We start from the raw sequence: 16,968 nt of genomic DNA, 5'->3' as shown, positions 1-16,968 counted from the left end.
CCATGGAACCCTTTTTATTGCGAATATTGTGTATGTAGTATGCATATCGAAAGGACGTAATAAAACGCATCTAAATGTATAATAATAAGCATTTTTAGCAAAAATCAAAAACCAAATCAGGACAAAAAAAAAACACGCGCAAATATTAGATTGCTTATATTACTTTTGAAAATCTAGATATATTAGCATGATTTTTTCAGATGTTCGTTTGGATAGTTTCTAAGTATAAAGAGTCGTTCCAAATAATTTTAACCAGAAAGACGAAAGGGCTTATGAAAAGCGGCAAAGGAGAGTTTGTTACATTTCCTTTTCGATTCGAAAAATAAGTAGCCTTTCCGTGGAACAGTATATGCCAAACCATTCGAGTGTTTTATAGACATTTTGGAAGGGAGTTGTTCGGAAAGAAGGACGCAAGTCAAGGGTCAGTTCATCCGAAGGGGATTCCAAGCAACACAAGCGACAATAAATTGTATCTTTGTCCACGGTTGGAAAAGTAAAAAGACCAAAGGAATCGGGCCTCGGACTGCTAAGAGATGTCTATTTGGCAGAAAAATTAGTCTCCCGTTTCTCCCAATTCTTTCAGTCAAGACCAATTGACATGAAATCTAAACAAAGGTTATATAAAGCTAAGTGGCGCGCATTGAGCAGGAAAACTCGTGGCTCGACCGAATAGAGAGGATCCACGACGGGTCATATCCTTATCCGATGTTTTTCCTGTCTACGGCATCTTCCGGTCATTTAATTTGGAAATGACGCATATACAGTTACTCAAAAAAGTATCCGGACAATGGTTAATTTAGAATTGTAATGCGAAAAACATAGATTTGTAAAATAGTAACATAATTTCGTTTTCCACGATAATAATATTTTATAGCAACACTTTCGAATGAGCGAAAAAAAATCATCATTTCGTTTTAGTACAGTTGTTTTTCTGAGAATTTATGTATACATGCTTGTTATGAAAGTCAAAAAAGTATCCGGACAGCGATGAATTCTTGGAAAATGCACAATATTGCAACTGAGTTGTCTTTTGATTTAACATGGTGATTAAACATTGATTAGTAGCGCATTTAATTCTTCTGTGTATACACACGTTTAATAAAGATGGGTCGGAAAACGCGGGAGATTAGTAGTGATGTTAAAAAAGTTATTATTGATCTTTTCAAGGACAATAAACCGATACGAACGATCGCGGAAATCGTGAAAGTGAATAAATCCACGGTTCATGAAATAATTACACGCTTTAAAAAAACGGGTTTCATCGATATGAAAGGGCGATCAGGCCGTCCACGAAAGTTTAATGACCGAGAAGAAAGATGGATCGTGCGGAAAATGAAAATAAACCCCAAACTAAGTGCAGTTAAGTTGAGAGCTCAGGCGGAAAAGAGGTTTGGTAAAGTTACAAGTGTCGAAGCAATTAGAAATATTCTTCGAAAGAATAATTTCCACGGTAGAGTTCCCAGAAAAAAGCCCTATATAAGTAAGCAAAATCGGCAAAAAAGGCTACGGTTTGTTATTGCACATATAAATAGGTGTTACGATTTTTGGAAAACCATTATATTTGCCGACGAAAGCAAATATAACATATTTGGATCAGATGGAAGTAATTTTGTATGGCGGCAGCCAAATACGGAGCTGAATTTGAAAAATTTAAAGTGCACGGTGAAACATGGCGGTGGTTCTCAGTTGGTATGGGGCTGTATGTCAGCAGCGGGAGTTGGTAATTTAAAGTTTATAAATGGGAAATATGACAAATATCAGCATCTCACAGTCCTTAAGGAAAACTTATTTCAAAGCGCAAGGAAAATGCAAATGGAGCATTTTTGTTATTATGAGGACAATGATCCCAAACATAACTCCTACGTTTGTAGACTTTGGCGGCTGTACAATTGCCCAAAAGTGATAGATACTCCGGCGCAAAGTCCGGATCTAAATCCAATAGAGCATTTGTGGGAACATTTGAAAAGAAAAATTCAAAACTGCGGAATTTCAAGTCTAATTACACTTAGAAAAACTTTGAAGGAAGAGTGGGCGACGATCAGTCCACAATTTGGTGAGAAACTTGTCAAATCGATGCCTAGTCGACTAAGGGAAGTAATAAAAAATCGAGGAGGTCCAACAAGATATTAAATTTTACATTAAAGGGGTAAGTTTCCTTCAAACGCTTTCTGTCCGGATACTTTTTTGACTTTATTTTTTGTAGCGTTCTTAACAGCGGAGCTATTTTTTTTTAAAGCGGAAACTGAGAAATTTTTTTTTTTTGGAAATTTATTATAAACCAATCAAAGATAAATATAACAAATAATCATTAAGCAAATGTGCCACAATTGTTTATATTTCTTTGAAAATATCTATACAACGGTCATGTCCGGATACTTTTTTGAGTAACTGTATATGCTATGTGAGTTCTATAGAGAGTTAGGAGGAAGGTGTGAAGAGATCCTCAAATTAAAGAACTAACATCTGTGAGTCCTTATGGACATTAAATATCATTAAGACATCTCACTACAAAGTCATTCAACATTCGTTCCGTTCGAAAGCAAGCAGTAGTATTTACGTAAAATAATAATAAAAACAAAGAAATTAGTATAAAAATAAGAAAAATAAACGAGCGCCAACATGCAGTGAAGCGTTATGCAGGGGAGGGTCCTTTTTCAGGAAATAGGCCGATATACTCTGGCCGCTTTGATTCACTCGGTCCATCACAGCCTAGGGAACCAATCTCCACGCTATCCACTTCACAGGCCCGATGATGCGCTCCCACTGCTCGGAAACGGGGATCAATCGATGTCATTGCGAGCCCAAGCCTTCTTCGGGATTTTTTCTTTTTTAGCTGAATCCCAGGTTTCTCCGTTTCGCAACAGCGAGATGGATTCATTTGTCCTAATTAATGGAAGTGAAGCGTGGTCTGAGCAAATAGCCCTAAAACGCCATAGAATAAAGCTTACAAGAAGAAGACTATACACAGGAGGTGGAACTGCCTAGGCAAGGTTTGAATTTTTACGGGACAAGACAAGAGCGCGCCCACTGGATCGACACGACACGACATTTTTGCTAACGCCCACTGAGAACGACATAACAGATTTACTACTTCCCACTGGAAATGACACGACAGAATATTGCCTAGTGCATTTGGAAGGTTAACATATTGAAAACGTTGTTTTTAACTTATGTTTGATGTACGAAAATGCCTCCGTGCGCTTCAGCCAACAGACAGACAAATATCTATACATTTTTCAAATATCACACAGGCCAATGTCTGCTTCAGACAGTACTTTTCTCACCATCAGACAAATGTCTGTGTCTGTCTTAAACATCGGTCAGATGTAATGTTTGAGTTGATATCAGACAAACAAATGGTTGCGTCAAACAAATGCTTGTTTCAGGTAAAACCTTTTCCAGCATCAGACTGTGCCCGTTTTTGTCTCACACATCAGGCAGACATCAGCTAGACAAACGGTTGTGTCATTCCCAGTGGGCGTTCGCAAATCTGTCGTTTCCAGTGGGCGTTAGCGAAACTGTCATGTAATGTCGTGTCGGCCCCACTGGGCGCGCTCATAAAAGATGACATCCGGTGGGCAGTGAAGATCGCAGTTACGTTCTGCACATCTTCATTGGTATTGGTTCTAACTTCCATCATGGTGTTAGCGAACGCGGCAGCATTTGTAATAGAAATTTTCCAATTGATCATCATCATCATCGTCAACGGCGCAACAACCGGTATCCGGTCTAGGCCTGACTTAATAAGGAACTTCAGACATCCCGGTTTTGCGCCGAGGTCCACCAATTCGATATCCCTAAAAGCTGTCTGGCGTCCTGGCCTACGCCATCGCTCCATCTTAGGCAGGGTCTGCTTCGTCTTCTTTTTCTACCATAGATATTGCCCTTATGGACTTTCCGGGTGGAATTATCCTCATCCATACGGATTAAGTGACCCGCCCACCGTAACCTATTGAGCCGGATTTTATCCACAACCGGACAGTCATGGTATCGCTCATAGATTTCATCATTGTGTAGGTTACGGAATCGTCCATCCTCATGTAGGGGGCCAAAAATTCTTCGGAGGATTCTTCTCTCGAACGCGGCCAAGAGTTTGCAATTTTTCTTGCTAAGAACCCAAGTTTCCGAGGAATATATGAGGACTGGCAAGATCATAGTCTTGTACAGTAAGAGCTTTGATCCTATGGTGAGACGTTTCGAGCGGAACAGTTACCTCCCATTCCATTAGCTTAATTGGTCATCTGAAGCAAAGAAAGCTAAAAAATTATTGAAAATTGCGACTTCCATGCGTTTAGACTCTGTATTCGGCAGTCTCACAACCTTGCATACATAAAAATACCTCCATTGCCGTCGTCCGAGGCATGTATGAAATGTATTTTAATGCCATGCTAGCATATGCATCTAGAGTGATAAAGTTGAGTGGTATGAGGAGCATTTATATATTCAAGGTGGATTATATTTTTTGGTGTTATTATAAGTTATATCTAAGAAAATATTTTATACTACATACGTTCAAAAATTGATATTTTCAAGTTTAAGTGAAGCTCCAAGGAGTTTATATTGGGTAATTCCACTCTCCTAAGAGCCGTTTCTTCAAAGAGCTTGCGGAAAGTTTCATATGATGAGAAATATGTTGCCTTCAGGCTTTTGTACTTTGCATTTTCTAAGAATATGAACAACTCTTAATAGCATGGATTAAATTATAAGTACCTCCGTCATAAGCCTCAATCTACCCAATTTATCTCCGAGTAAGTTCGGCAAGCATTACATTTCTCCACCTACGTTAGTTAAATCCTATTAAAAACAATAAAATGTGAGCCAACAAACAACATGAAATTCTTTGGATCCCATACACGTGTATTGTAATTTCAATTATCCGCCGATGTTCCAAACGATAAGTGTTCGTTCGTGATATATCCGAAGATAGGAGTGATCCAATGGACAAATGGAAATGAGCCCTTTTCGTCCCTTAAAAAAAATCCTTTTGCAAATGCGGAGTATTTATAAAAGGGATAGCATTTAACCCCTGCACAAGAATGACAGTATGCCCTCGTACAACCCTCACGTTGGAAATGCACAAAAGGATATGTCCCTCTGAGTATAGCAAATATTTCAAATATGTTCGCGCAACATTAGTTCGAAAAGGAGTGAGATGTATTCTGAATATTGGGCAAGTGTTTAATTGAAAATTCTTCACGTTCGAATATGTTGTTGTTTTTCTTGAGGTTTGGTGAGTTTTATTTAAATTAAACATTCCTTAGTTTCAAGTGTTTGATATTTGGTTGAATTTTTTTTGCGCTTCAGATATCTGTTTTTTTTTCTAAAGGAATTTTAGTTATCTAATTAATTCTTATAACCGTTGGCGTTGGTTTTTGAAATGTTTCATTTACAATCATTCTGCGTAGATAATGTTCAAAAATTATCGGCTAAGCATTCCCAGGTTTAACTCGATGGTTCTTATATCAAGCTCTAATCCTGAATTATTATATATTCATCACACAAAACATAAGGAAATCTACCAGTAAGGAAGCCACACAAACGTTGAATGTGTACTATGCCTTTGACGTAATCCAAATTGATTATTCCAAATAGTAATGATTTTGAATAGAAGAAGCTTTTCGAATAATTTTGAATAAGCCTACCTATTCGCTGATAGGAAAACAATTGCTGAGAGTCTTCACCATTATTGGATTGTTCATGAAAAATTAAACTGGTGTTGATCGAAGGCGGGGGTATTGTCTTTGTCTTTTCTTGCCCAATTTCCACTTAGCAAACAAATAGGGCCCGAATCACTTTGGGGCGTTTCAATTTTTTTGTTGAAAACAAAACCTTATTAAAATCGGTTTACTGTCTGTCTTTTTGTCACATGCACTTTTCTCAGAAACGATTGAATCAATTGACACGAAATTTGGTAGGAAGGTAGAAACCGTGAACCCTCACGAATGTAGTGAATTACATTGCTGCATGTTGAACTTAACGAGGGGTCTCATTCACCTAAAAGAGGGATGCAACATTTTTGTTCACCAAATATAGCCGGTTCAATAGGTTACGGTGGGCGGGTCACTTAATCCATATGGATGAGAATGATCCAGCCAGGAAAGTCTATAAGGGCAATATCTATGGCAGAAAAAGAAAACGGGGCAGACCCTGCCTAAGGTGGAGCGATGGTGTAGGTCAGGACGCCAGAGAGCCTTTAGGGATGTCGAATTGGTGGACCTCGGCGCAAAACCGGGATGTCTGGAGTTCCTTATTAAGCCAGGCCTAGACCGGATACCGGTTGTTGCGTCGTTGATGATGATGATGAAATATAGCCAGCTTTGTTATTGGTTGTGCTGGGATCCGAAAGGAAGCAATTTCTTCAATGATCCATTTTCAGAAACTACCTACCCCAACAATCTGAATAAAATTATGGTGGTCCGTGCACATGGTATCTAGGCTCCGAAATACTCTCCCTTACGATATCTTCTCAAATAAAGTTAATAATAGGATATTATTATATTTTGAAAATTTGCAGCAAACCCCCTTAAAGTCATCCTATAATAGATTAGTAAAATTTTACTAATTTAGGTTTTATTATGAAGCACCATTATGGAAAGTTTGTTGGAAATCCAACCATTATTAACAAAGTTCTAGTAGATAAAATTGCCTCTTTCCAGTAAAATTACTACTCCCTAAAAGATAAAATGTCATTTAAGGGATCCAATTGAATATCGGGTATATTCAACGTATATACATCATGAGTTATATAGAAATGGAACGTTGTGTACATGAAGAGCCGAGCTTCCGATTTCCGACTTGTTTACTAACTTTCCTCTGTGAGTGTTCAGTTAATTTCGTTGGATTAAGCTATTTATGACATTGTTCATTTGTGTTGTGTTGTAGATCTTCCCTAAATGCCTTTATCATACTAGATGATTTTGGATTAGTGAACGGAGATCGACGTCCTTCCATTCACTAGATGTTTGATTTGGGTGGAAGTTCTTCACGAATTCAATGTTGAATGGACCTCAAGGTAGATTGAAGGAGTTAAATAAAATCTTTTCTAAAAGGTTTTCATTCGGTCATTTCTCTGCTTTTAAGTGGAACCCGGATTGAAGATGAAAAATTACGTATTTATCACTTCATCAGGAAGTGGGGAACATACTAAAGTTCCTGACGGTTACAGGCCTGCTTGAGATACTATGATCAATAGGTACACTATAACCAGTAAAAGGGGCACAATAGTTCTTCAAGGACGCGGTGCGACTTTCCCTTAACAGAATAATAATAATAATTTATCACTTGAGAACGTCTGGAAGGTCTGGAATTCTGTGTTTGTCTTGGCGCTGATGTTGAGCCGCAACACCAACCGCGCCCTTGCCTCCGAAATTTGGACACAGTAGTCCGTATCCGTCACTGGACGCTTTCCATATTGATTTCGTCCACGGCATATGCATATGCTACTGAAAGGATATGCCAGTGAAGGAATAATGAACACATTCAATACTCTTTATACTACCCTGAGAGGTGCTATTTACCATCAGCTTTATTACACTAAAAATAATAAATTATGAAAAGCGTTCATAACAAAGAGCAGGAAGAAAGAATTTTTCAAGCTTGGATTATTTTGAAAATCGCCTTAAAAGATATTGTAGCAGTTTGGGGCCTTTTATTCTATGCAACTCTATGTATCACATGTGAGGAAATCCGCCGAAGTGCACTCGCTCAATACAGCAGTATTTTACGTTTGGCTTGGAAAGTTGGTCCTCTAGCTGAATAGGTGCTGGTTCATATTTGGTTCATTACACGGAAGCTTCCGTAGACATAGACATAGAACATAGACAGCCTTCAGCTTTTGCACAGGTATACAGATAAATTATTAAGAAGAAACCAGTTTTCGCACACAACCACTCAGAATACTAATTCCCCAAGGCATATGGACGAGAAAAAAATATGTACATTATCTGAATCGCAGCGAAAAAATATATTGAGAATTGATAGCTGGAAAAAAAAGTAGTAGCTTCTTTATGGGGGTGCTGCATCTATTGCTAGCATAATGAAAACTTTGCGAATAATAGAATGCGACAGGTTGACAGAACGTTAAAAGTGATAACAAAGTCAAGTTCGTGTTTCAACAGAAGTCATGATAGACATGAAGATGAGCTCCTTCGAGCGGATTCGCAACACCGCAGATAAGGCTACTGCTAGAATATTTGCGAATTGCTGGCTGGTGTCCAATGTCCAAGGTCCCTTGTCCAATAAGGGTCGTTTACTGATGAGTGCAATTTAGTCTGTCCTTCTTTAAGGTTCCGAAGTATGGGCTGGCTCCCTCAGTAAGGAGATGTACCGCACGCGGCTATCACAAGTACAACGAGTGTGAGCGGAGGTTTATACAACTCAGAAAAAGCGAAGGAATTATTTCCTTCGCTTTTTGCCAGCCGTCGTTTGTGAAGAGCGAATTCTCTGGGTATGGTAGCAATTGCGGAAAACAGAATTGAAGTGCAGATGGGCCGCGCATCTTATCAAATCGTGCGACCGTAGTTCAATCGAAAGCATGGCGAAGTTGATTTTTACCTAACCCAGCTACTCAACGGACACAGGTATTTTGAGTCTTACGGTTGCATTTATTGTAAGGATGTGGTGAATGATGCCTACATTTTCTGCAGAAGGTGGGAACGCCATCGTAATCACCTTTCGATGGAAGGATGTTAAATGTCTCCGGACACCATAATTGATGCCATGCGGCAGAGTGAGGACACGTGGAACACAGTAGCATACCGAACTCAGTGCATTCTTAAGGCGAAAAGAGGGAGATAGGTATGAGAGATACCAGGATATCTGAAGCACCTTGAACCATGGGGTTGTGCTCCTACACTGAATAGCTCTGAGGTGATGTTACAAACGATTCCGGGTTAGAGTCCTAAACGTAAACAAGGGGAAGAAGTGTTTTAGCTGGTTGTCTGTCTGGGACAGGAGTTCGGCACTTTGGGCGCAAATGCATTTTTGCCACCCAAAAAAGTATTAACCATTAGTCGTTACACAATTCAGTCAACAGTGCTGCTCTTCGCGGTAGCAACACTGGAAATCTGTATGCAGATGGTCCCTTGCTTTTTGCATAATGTTTTTGACGTTCTAAAATCTGATCTCTCTTAGCGAGAGGGAGGGGGGGGGGCAGATCTATTTTCGCTTGGGAAAAAGTCAGAAATCCCAGGGAGCTAAATTAGGGGAGTATAGACATTTTTTGAATCCTGTATGAAAAACCGCCAACCGCCATTTGCCTACGATCTGGCCGTTCTCTTAGTAGTACTGTCCTCTACTCATGGAGTAAAACAACTTGAGTCATGCTGACTAAAAGTGATTACTGTATTGAAAAAGGTGTGTTTATTATTCACACTTCCAGCAGGTGCTGAATTGTTAGCAATTTTAGCACAAACTTTTCTAATATCCTTTTGATGCCAAATTTCTAGCGGAAATGTAGTGAATGGATCCAATACTGATGCCAACGTTTGCATCACTATGGTCTTCACTTCACCAATGAAAACACCATTTTCAGTTGAGAGCCTATTCGATTTTCACTCGGCTCTTTAAAGCGTTGACATCACCCCTCATATGCGTAGTTCTCGTTGCTCCAACCCTAAACATTTCACTTTGTGAGGTTATTTCCGCTTCAAAATTTCATCTTACATAATCGGACATTATAAACAGGGATGCTAATTGACCCATTTCTAAAACAGTCTCCAGTTCGTTAAAATTGGCTCGCAAAAATCAATAAATTTACACAATTCGTAGCGTACGATAATAAGAAACATCTTTTTCGAGTTCCATCGTCTGATAAATAGGAAGATGAAGAAACTCTCAGTTTATCATAGCGTTTGCTCTGTTACAGATGCAAAAATTAGATTTCAACTGAGGTTTCTAAGAAGCTTCTGGATAGACGCCTTTGACGTCAAATTCAAGGTACCAAAAAGGAATTCCAATTTTTCTTAATAAAAAATATTGTTAGAACTCAAAATTGAGATAATTTTATTGGATATTATTTACAAATTTATCTTTACAACTATTACAGAATTTGAATTCAAAGGTAGACAATACCGTCAAAACACTTGCCCTCGACAGCCTCGAAAACATTATACAAAGAACTGGCCTCTTCAATTAGTCCTTGCTAAATAGCGCAAATGCCGCTTGCGACTCATCTGAGTACTTACCCCCTCGTGTGGGTGTACGTTTTTCTGAATGAACATTTCATAATAGGCTACATGTTTATTGCTCTCTTCAATTAAAGCTGAACTGGTATTAAGGAGTCTTTTCGAAAACAATTGTGGACCCTTCAATCCGACGGGACATTATTCTCAAATCCGAGCCAAACATCAGTCCATTCACTTTTCCGTCTGCTTACAAATGCGTTGACACCAGAGCACAATAGATTGGGCCAGTTTTAATGATTTCTAAATAAAAATATATATTCCGGCTGCCAGGGAATGGCTCTAGGTAAGGATCAAGAATCCTCGTAAAGATGATATGAATTTCATGGGGGAAGTCCCAGATAAACATATCATAACAATGACTTTTCTCGTTTGGCTCTTGGATTTGTGAAGGGTATTGAGCCAGGAGGCTGATTTATATGGGTTGGTTTCATGAAATTAGACGTTTAAATCGGGATCGCATTATTGAAGGACACTAAACTTCTGAGCCTTGCGATTAAGGGCAATCAATGTCTGTCAATAATTACGGACTAATGCGTAGGAGGATTGAATAGAAGTGTGCATGCTACCTATTGCTTTTCACGTAATATATTTTCATTTCCGGTCTACCCTTTTGTATTTTTGCAGAGAATGGATAAAGGTCCATATTTGGGTGATAAAAGGACACAATTTGTTGGCAGATTGTTTAATTAATGTAAAATCTCAAATATTCTACGAGGAAATGCAGTTGTCGATAGATGAATAGAATTGAAACTGATTGGCATTCGTATATATATGACCAAAAAAGCAACTATCATTATCAGTTTTACTACTAATTAATCGTTTATACGGTGACATGCTTTATCAAGATTTATATAGTGATTCCGAAAAGAAATCATTATACGCTTTTTATCTGTTTGGGATTATTAACAGATTTTGCTGATATAAATCTTTTCCATTGGTACTAAATGGATTGGATAGTAATCTTTCGAATTTACCTTATTTAATGGCTTTCGGGCTCTAATTAGGGCTTATTTCAAGCGGATTGAAACAAATGTGGAAACCATCAGAATTGAGAGACTTTTGGAAGAATCATTATTTGTTAGTTTTAGTCCATTATTGATAGGAAATTTCAATGATTGTTAAGGTAATGCATTGTAATCGAAGGTTTTTCAAGTATATCTCGGTAAAAAAATTTATTCCGGAAAAAAATTTATTTCCATAGTTTTTGGCTATTAGCAAATAGACCGTGCTTCTTGGATCCCCGAGCATTAACTATTTTTGAAATCGAAAATGAAGCAGTTTCTTCATTGGTATCAATTCCGCTGACAGTTTTAAATTGAATATTCTTGATAGGATAGAGACTACTTCCTTAGGGTTCAGTCTCTATTCTTCTCTTTCTGCTTCCCATTTCCTTTAGGAATTAGCGATGGTTTCTCTTAATCTGGCATACCCTCTATATAGATGCAGCCGTTGTACATGATTTTTAAGGTTTGTAAAACAAAACCTTATTAAAATCAATTCATTGTCTGTCTGTCTGTCTTACTTTTCTCAGAAACGACAGTACCGATTGACAACAAATTTGGTGAGAAACTGGAAACTGTGATTGCCCACACATGCAGTAAGTTACATCTCTCTACGTTACCTTAGGGAGGAAGTCCCCATACATGCAAGAGGCCGGTGTAATTTTTTTTTGATTAGTACTTTCCGAAGCCAGTCTTAATTTTGGCATTTGTAGGAAAAGTGGTAGGGGTTGAATCTTACGGCGATTTCTTGAATGGACCCATTCTTAAAGACTACCCAACCGAAAAATCTGAAAAAATCGTGAGGCTATATGCTGCCCAGGGCTCAAAATACTCTCCATACTGGCGTCTATTCGAATTAAGTTAATAATAGTCTATTATTATGTTTTTTGAATTAATATAACCTAAAATATCACACTAAAATGAGTAACTTGACATGCTAAATATAGTTACAACAGGCTACGTACAAATGGGACAGTTCTACACTCAAATACACTTACATAAGAAACAAACAAACAAACAAACCTTTTATACCCGAATCGCCGAGTCTCCGGTTCCCAACTTGTACTATAAATAAAAATATGTAAATCTAAATTTTTGTTTGGGATTTCAAGGTGTCCTGAGTCCGCCAGCCACTTGATGGCCGATCGGGAGAGAAACTTTCTCCCGCTTTTTGTGGGGGTCAACCCTCTTGTTTTGGGCTGACATTCAATTCTTTTTAAAAAATAGACTACTTGTGGTTTCGTCCAGGGAGAAGGGAACACATCAGATGCGGCCTTACTTCTTCATCGCGAGCTTGCGAGCAATTAGGCGATTTTGTTAGTTGATTTAGCCATGCAAATACCATACGGGGTAAATGTGAATAGAAAATAAGGCTCGCATTATCTCGGGCTGCACACTCCTCGACAAGGTTTCCCCCAACTTTACTTTCCAAGATGATAGCTGCTGCACACCAGTCAATAGAAGTTTCCATATAAATCGACGAACGCTCCCAGAGATCAGTGTTCGATATTCTCGAAATTGGTCCTGGAGAGCGTTGCGCGACCATAGCCAACTAATTTCCGCCCTGGACTGCCGATACTCCTAGTACCAGCTAACACTGTCACCAGTGAAGGACATAAAAGCATATTTCATTAGAAGGGTCGAGTTTCCTAGCAGGAAATAGATCAGAATTTCGGGTCTGAAAAGAGCTTATCGTTGGATAGCGGACCTTATAAGCCCATAAAGTAGGTGATTTTGTCGGAGGATAGGACGCTGCAGGAATGTGCAGATGAACTGACAGAGGTCGGTAACGGAGGCAACACTAACGACAACGAAGCAGCTCCTGGGGTTCGGCCCATTTCTGGCAGGTTCTACAGAGTGGAGGAATGTTGTTTTTCGTCCGTGACTTCTTTAACATAATTCGGGTCTTCAAATATGGGACGGACGGAGGATATTCAGGCATCACATCATAAAGTTCAGTCTTGGGCGAATAAGTGATGCGTGCCTTCAGTTTGTCTACATGCATTCCTACGTCTCCGCAGTCATGTGATGTATTTAGACGGGCTCCTTTAGGATGACTCAACCCCCGCTAAGATATATCGGCGGAGTTTCCTTTTTCAACCGTCCTCATTTACGATTAATCCAAAGAAACTCTGTTGGGTAAGTGGGAACGACAGTCTTTTCCTTTTTTAAAACTTCCCATAGAACTCACGATACGTTATTGAGGTGGTGGGGGACTCCAACGACCACACCTCATTTACACTTCTCCATCGCGATACCTATTTCACAAGTTTTTGGACTTCGCACGCGTAGTCGAGCTCGTATTTTTTTTGTTTCTCACTTCTGACCTCACCTTCGTGTAATTTTTTTGCTGATTTGCAATTTGCCACAGGTATTTCAGATGCTGGTGCTTGCTTAACACATCGAATAAGGGCACGTGCAATTCTATTAATGATGAGAGAAGTATCCATCCGCATCTGTGATTACCAAAGAGGAGTACAAGCTCAGTTGAGCTGCACTTGAATGCTGATGGACCTGCATAGTCCGCCATCGCCACTTCAGGTATGAAAGGTTTTGTGGATTGTTTATGTAGAATATTTGGGAGTTCCAAAAAAGAGGACTTTCACATACTATAATTTTGTTGATAATAGTAGGATTTCCACTAAACTTTCCAGTATCATGTTCTACATTATGATCTGAATTACTGCAAAAGTTTGTACTTCTAGCCTGAACTTTAGGGGTGTACACAGAAAATTTTCAAAATATAATTACATACATAAATACTATTATTAACTTTATTTGGGCAGGTATGTGGGTATTTAGAAGCCTACGTGCCATATAGGGAGATTATGATTTTTTCAGATTTTTCGGTTGGGTGGTTTTTGAGAATGGTCCCGTAATTCTTAATAAAACTAAAAGGAACTACTACCTATTCGACCGTATTAAATCTAAAAAGTACTTTATTCTGTCACCGATCACATTTCCTTAAATAATGATTGGACCTCATTTATCAATTCTAGTTTATAATGCATCATTAGGATACTCTGGCATAATTTTACTTTAAACAAAAAAAGATTTCTAGTTAGCCCTCAATTTGTTCTAAAAGAACTTATTACCGTGAATAAACCTGACATTAAAAATTAACAATCCAATCCTTTAACGCACAACCACGTTCTCTCAAGTTTTGTCTCAATAGTTTCATACCAAATGTCGGTTGGGGTAGCGCTTTTCATGTAAATAGTTTCCTGGACTCTAGAAAAGACGATAGTCTGTTGGTGACAAGTCTTGAGAATATGGCGGGTGAGCCAAAACTTCGTACTGCAACTCCTGCAGCTTTTGTACGGTCAAATTGGATACATGAAGTCGAATGTTATCGTGTAACAAAATTGGTCCATGCCTATTCATCAGAGAAAATTGTTTTAAACGCAATTTCACGTTCATTTCGTCCAATTGTGCACAGGACTGAACAGTTATCGTTTCGCCGGGATTCAAGAAAGAATAGTGGACGACGCTTTCAGAAGTCCACCAGACAGTCACCATGACCTCCTTAGAGTGCAGTTCCGCTCTTGTTTAGTGCCTAGGAGCTTCTTCGCGATCCAATCACTGTCCTGAATGTTTCCTATTATCAAACAGAATCCATTTTTCGGCACAAGTTACAATTTTCTTCAAAAACGGTTCCTTCTTATGTCGCATCAGCAATGAAGAGGTTGCCTCAACTCTGGGCATTTTGTTCCTTTCGGTTAATTCAGGTGGAGCCAATCGATTGAGTTTTTTCACTTTTCCAATTTCTTTGAGACGGCGACTAATTGTTGGTTTTGATACATTGAAGGTCTTAGCATGGCATTGTAGTCCACTCAACTTGTGCTCGCAGTTCGTCGTCATCAACACCGCTGCCTGGTTGACCACGTGGTTCATTGTTCAAGCCAACATTGCCTTATCGGAAATTGGCAAACCATCTTTGCACTGTGCGTTCGTTGTAGGCATCTGGTCCAAAAACTTGATGAATTTCTTTCGCCGCTTCAGCTGTATTTTGTCCTTTTTGAAACATAAATAAATAAAGGACCTGAATAACTATTGTTGTAAACATATCTATAAGGGCAGGTAATAAATTACGTACCAAAAGAAAGGTATTTATATATATAGAATGTATGTAGAATGAGAAAAGGGTACCGGCCCTTAGGGAGTTCACAGTATAAAGTTCCATTATGTACATCCGGCATTGCATGGTGGAATCTTCACTAAAGGAAACATTCACATGAGGACTGTGACTTCATTGTCATTGTCCAAATTGCTGTCTCGGAAACTTACTCCCACTATCAAGTCGTCATCGCTTTTAACCGGTGCGACTGAGTAGACAACATTGAAAGATTTACACTTATCGATATACCGATGGGATAGCTCAGTTTCTTGGAGGTCAGCCTCTGGGTCTTGTTTCTTAAGGATTGAGTCTCCAGGGGGGTTGAATATTTCCGTTCGTCATTGTGCTTATCTTTCTGGAGTAGGCTTATTACAACATTAAGTGTGGTCATAATAAGACTATGGTACACTTTCATTCAAAGTGAAAAAGCACAATAAGAAAGTAGAGAGTGTGTGGAGTACAAATGCCCTTTATCGATGCCGGAAATTTTACAACGAAAAGGGCTGAAATGTACATCTTATCGTGCCAACCAATTATATTTTTAAATGTCATTGATAATTCGATTTTTAAGACTCTAACTTAAACTTACCTTTTTATTTAATTTCATTTGTATATTCGAGACGATGCAACTTTCACCTTCCTTAATGGAGCTTATCTTGTTAAAGCTGAACATATTTTGAAACACGTACATATAAGATACTCTGCTTCATTATATCGAAGGTTAGCTTCATCCTGCCGACATAATCCATATCAGCTTCAGGTTCAACAATTCACTGAAGGGCTACTTCCATTTCATATCAATTATCCACGGATTATCCTTGAATTATTGCAGGTGGATTATTCCATTTCAGATTTTTGCAAGTATCTTTGCAATATCCTGGTATATCCCACACAACGCAGTTTTCAGAATCCATTCCATCCCAGTTAACGCCTTTTGAACTTATGCAAGGTGACATCAAGCTGGTGCACGTGTGCTTCTAGTTAATTAATATATTGTACGAAGATGAAGGGCCCAGTTCACATCTTATCCTCCTCCATAGATATTACATCATTCATAATTCATCTTAAAACTTCATTAATCCCAATCACTTACATCTGAGTTCACAGAGCAATTTTTGTGAATTTATTAACATGTGGAAAAAATACTTATTGGGTCAAATCACATGTTCGCACTGGTTATGAAGAAAGATGTAACAACCCCTTCCTGTAATAGCACCAGGACCGAGAATATCATTTTAATTTTTACCCGTTCGTGTAATTCATGCGAGTCGAATTGACTATTTAGTGCCAGGCAAAGGATGACATTCAGGATACCAACATATGTCACCATCGAATTGTAACCAGTGTTTTGTGCGTCTATTGAGAAGATAGTACTTTGCTAGAAAATAACGGATCCTTGTGGAAGTGGCGAGAAAGATTCGTTTGCTATTGAAGGGGTGATATTTGGGGTGAGAAATGATCAATTGTCCTTAATAGGTAACAAGGTGATGATTTAATTTTGATTTTCTATGGGTGAAAAAAAGCAAGGGGTAAATAAAGAGAGTGGGATCCCTTGAGTCCTTCAAAATCATTCGATTCCCGAATTAGGATAATATTAGGTACTGCAAAATCAGAAGAGAATGTATATTTCAAGCAACCATGATGGGCTATCCTTTGATTTTTCAGA

This window comes from Hermetia illucens, chromosome 5, assembly GCF_905115235.1.
Source record: "Hermetia illucens chromosome 5, iHerIll2.2.curated.20191125, whole genome shotgun sequence".
Taxonomy (NCBI): Eukaryota; Metazoa; Arthropoda; class Insecta; order Diptera; family Stratiomyidae; genus Hermetia; species Hermetia illucens.
This window is presented reverse-complemented; position numbering follows the sequence as displayed.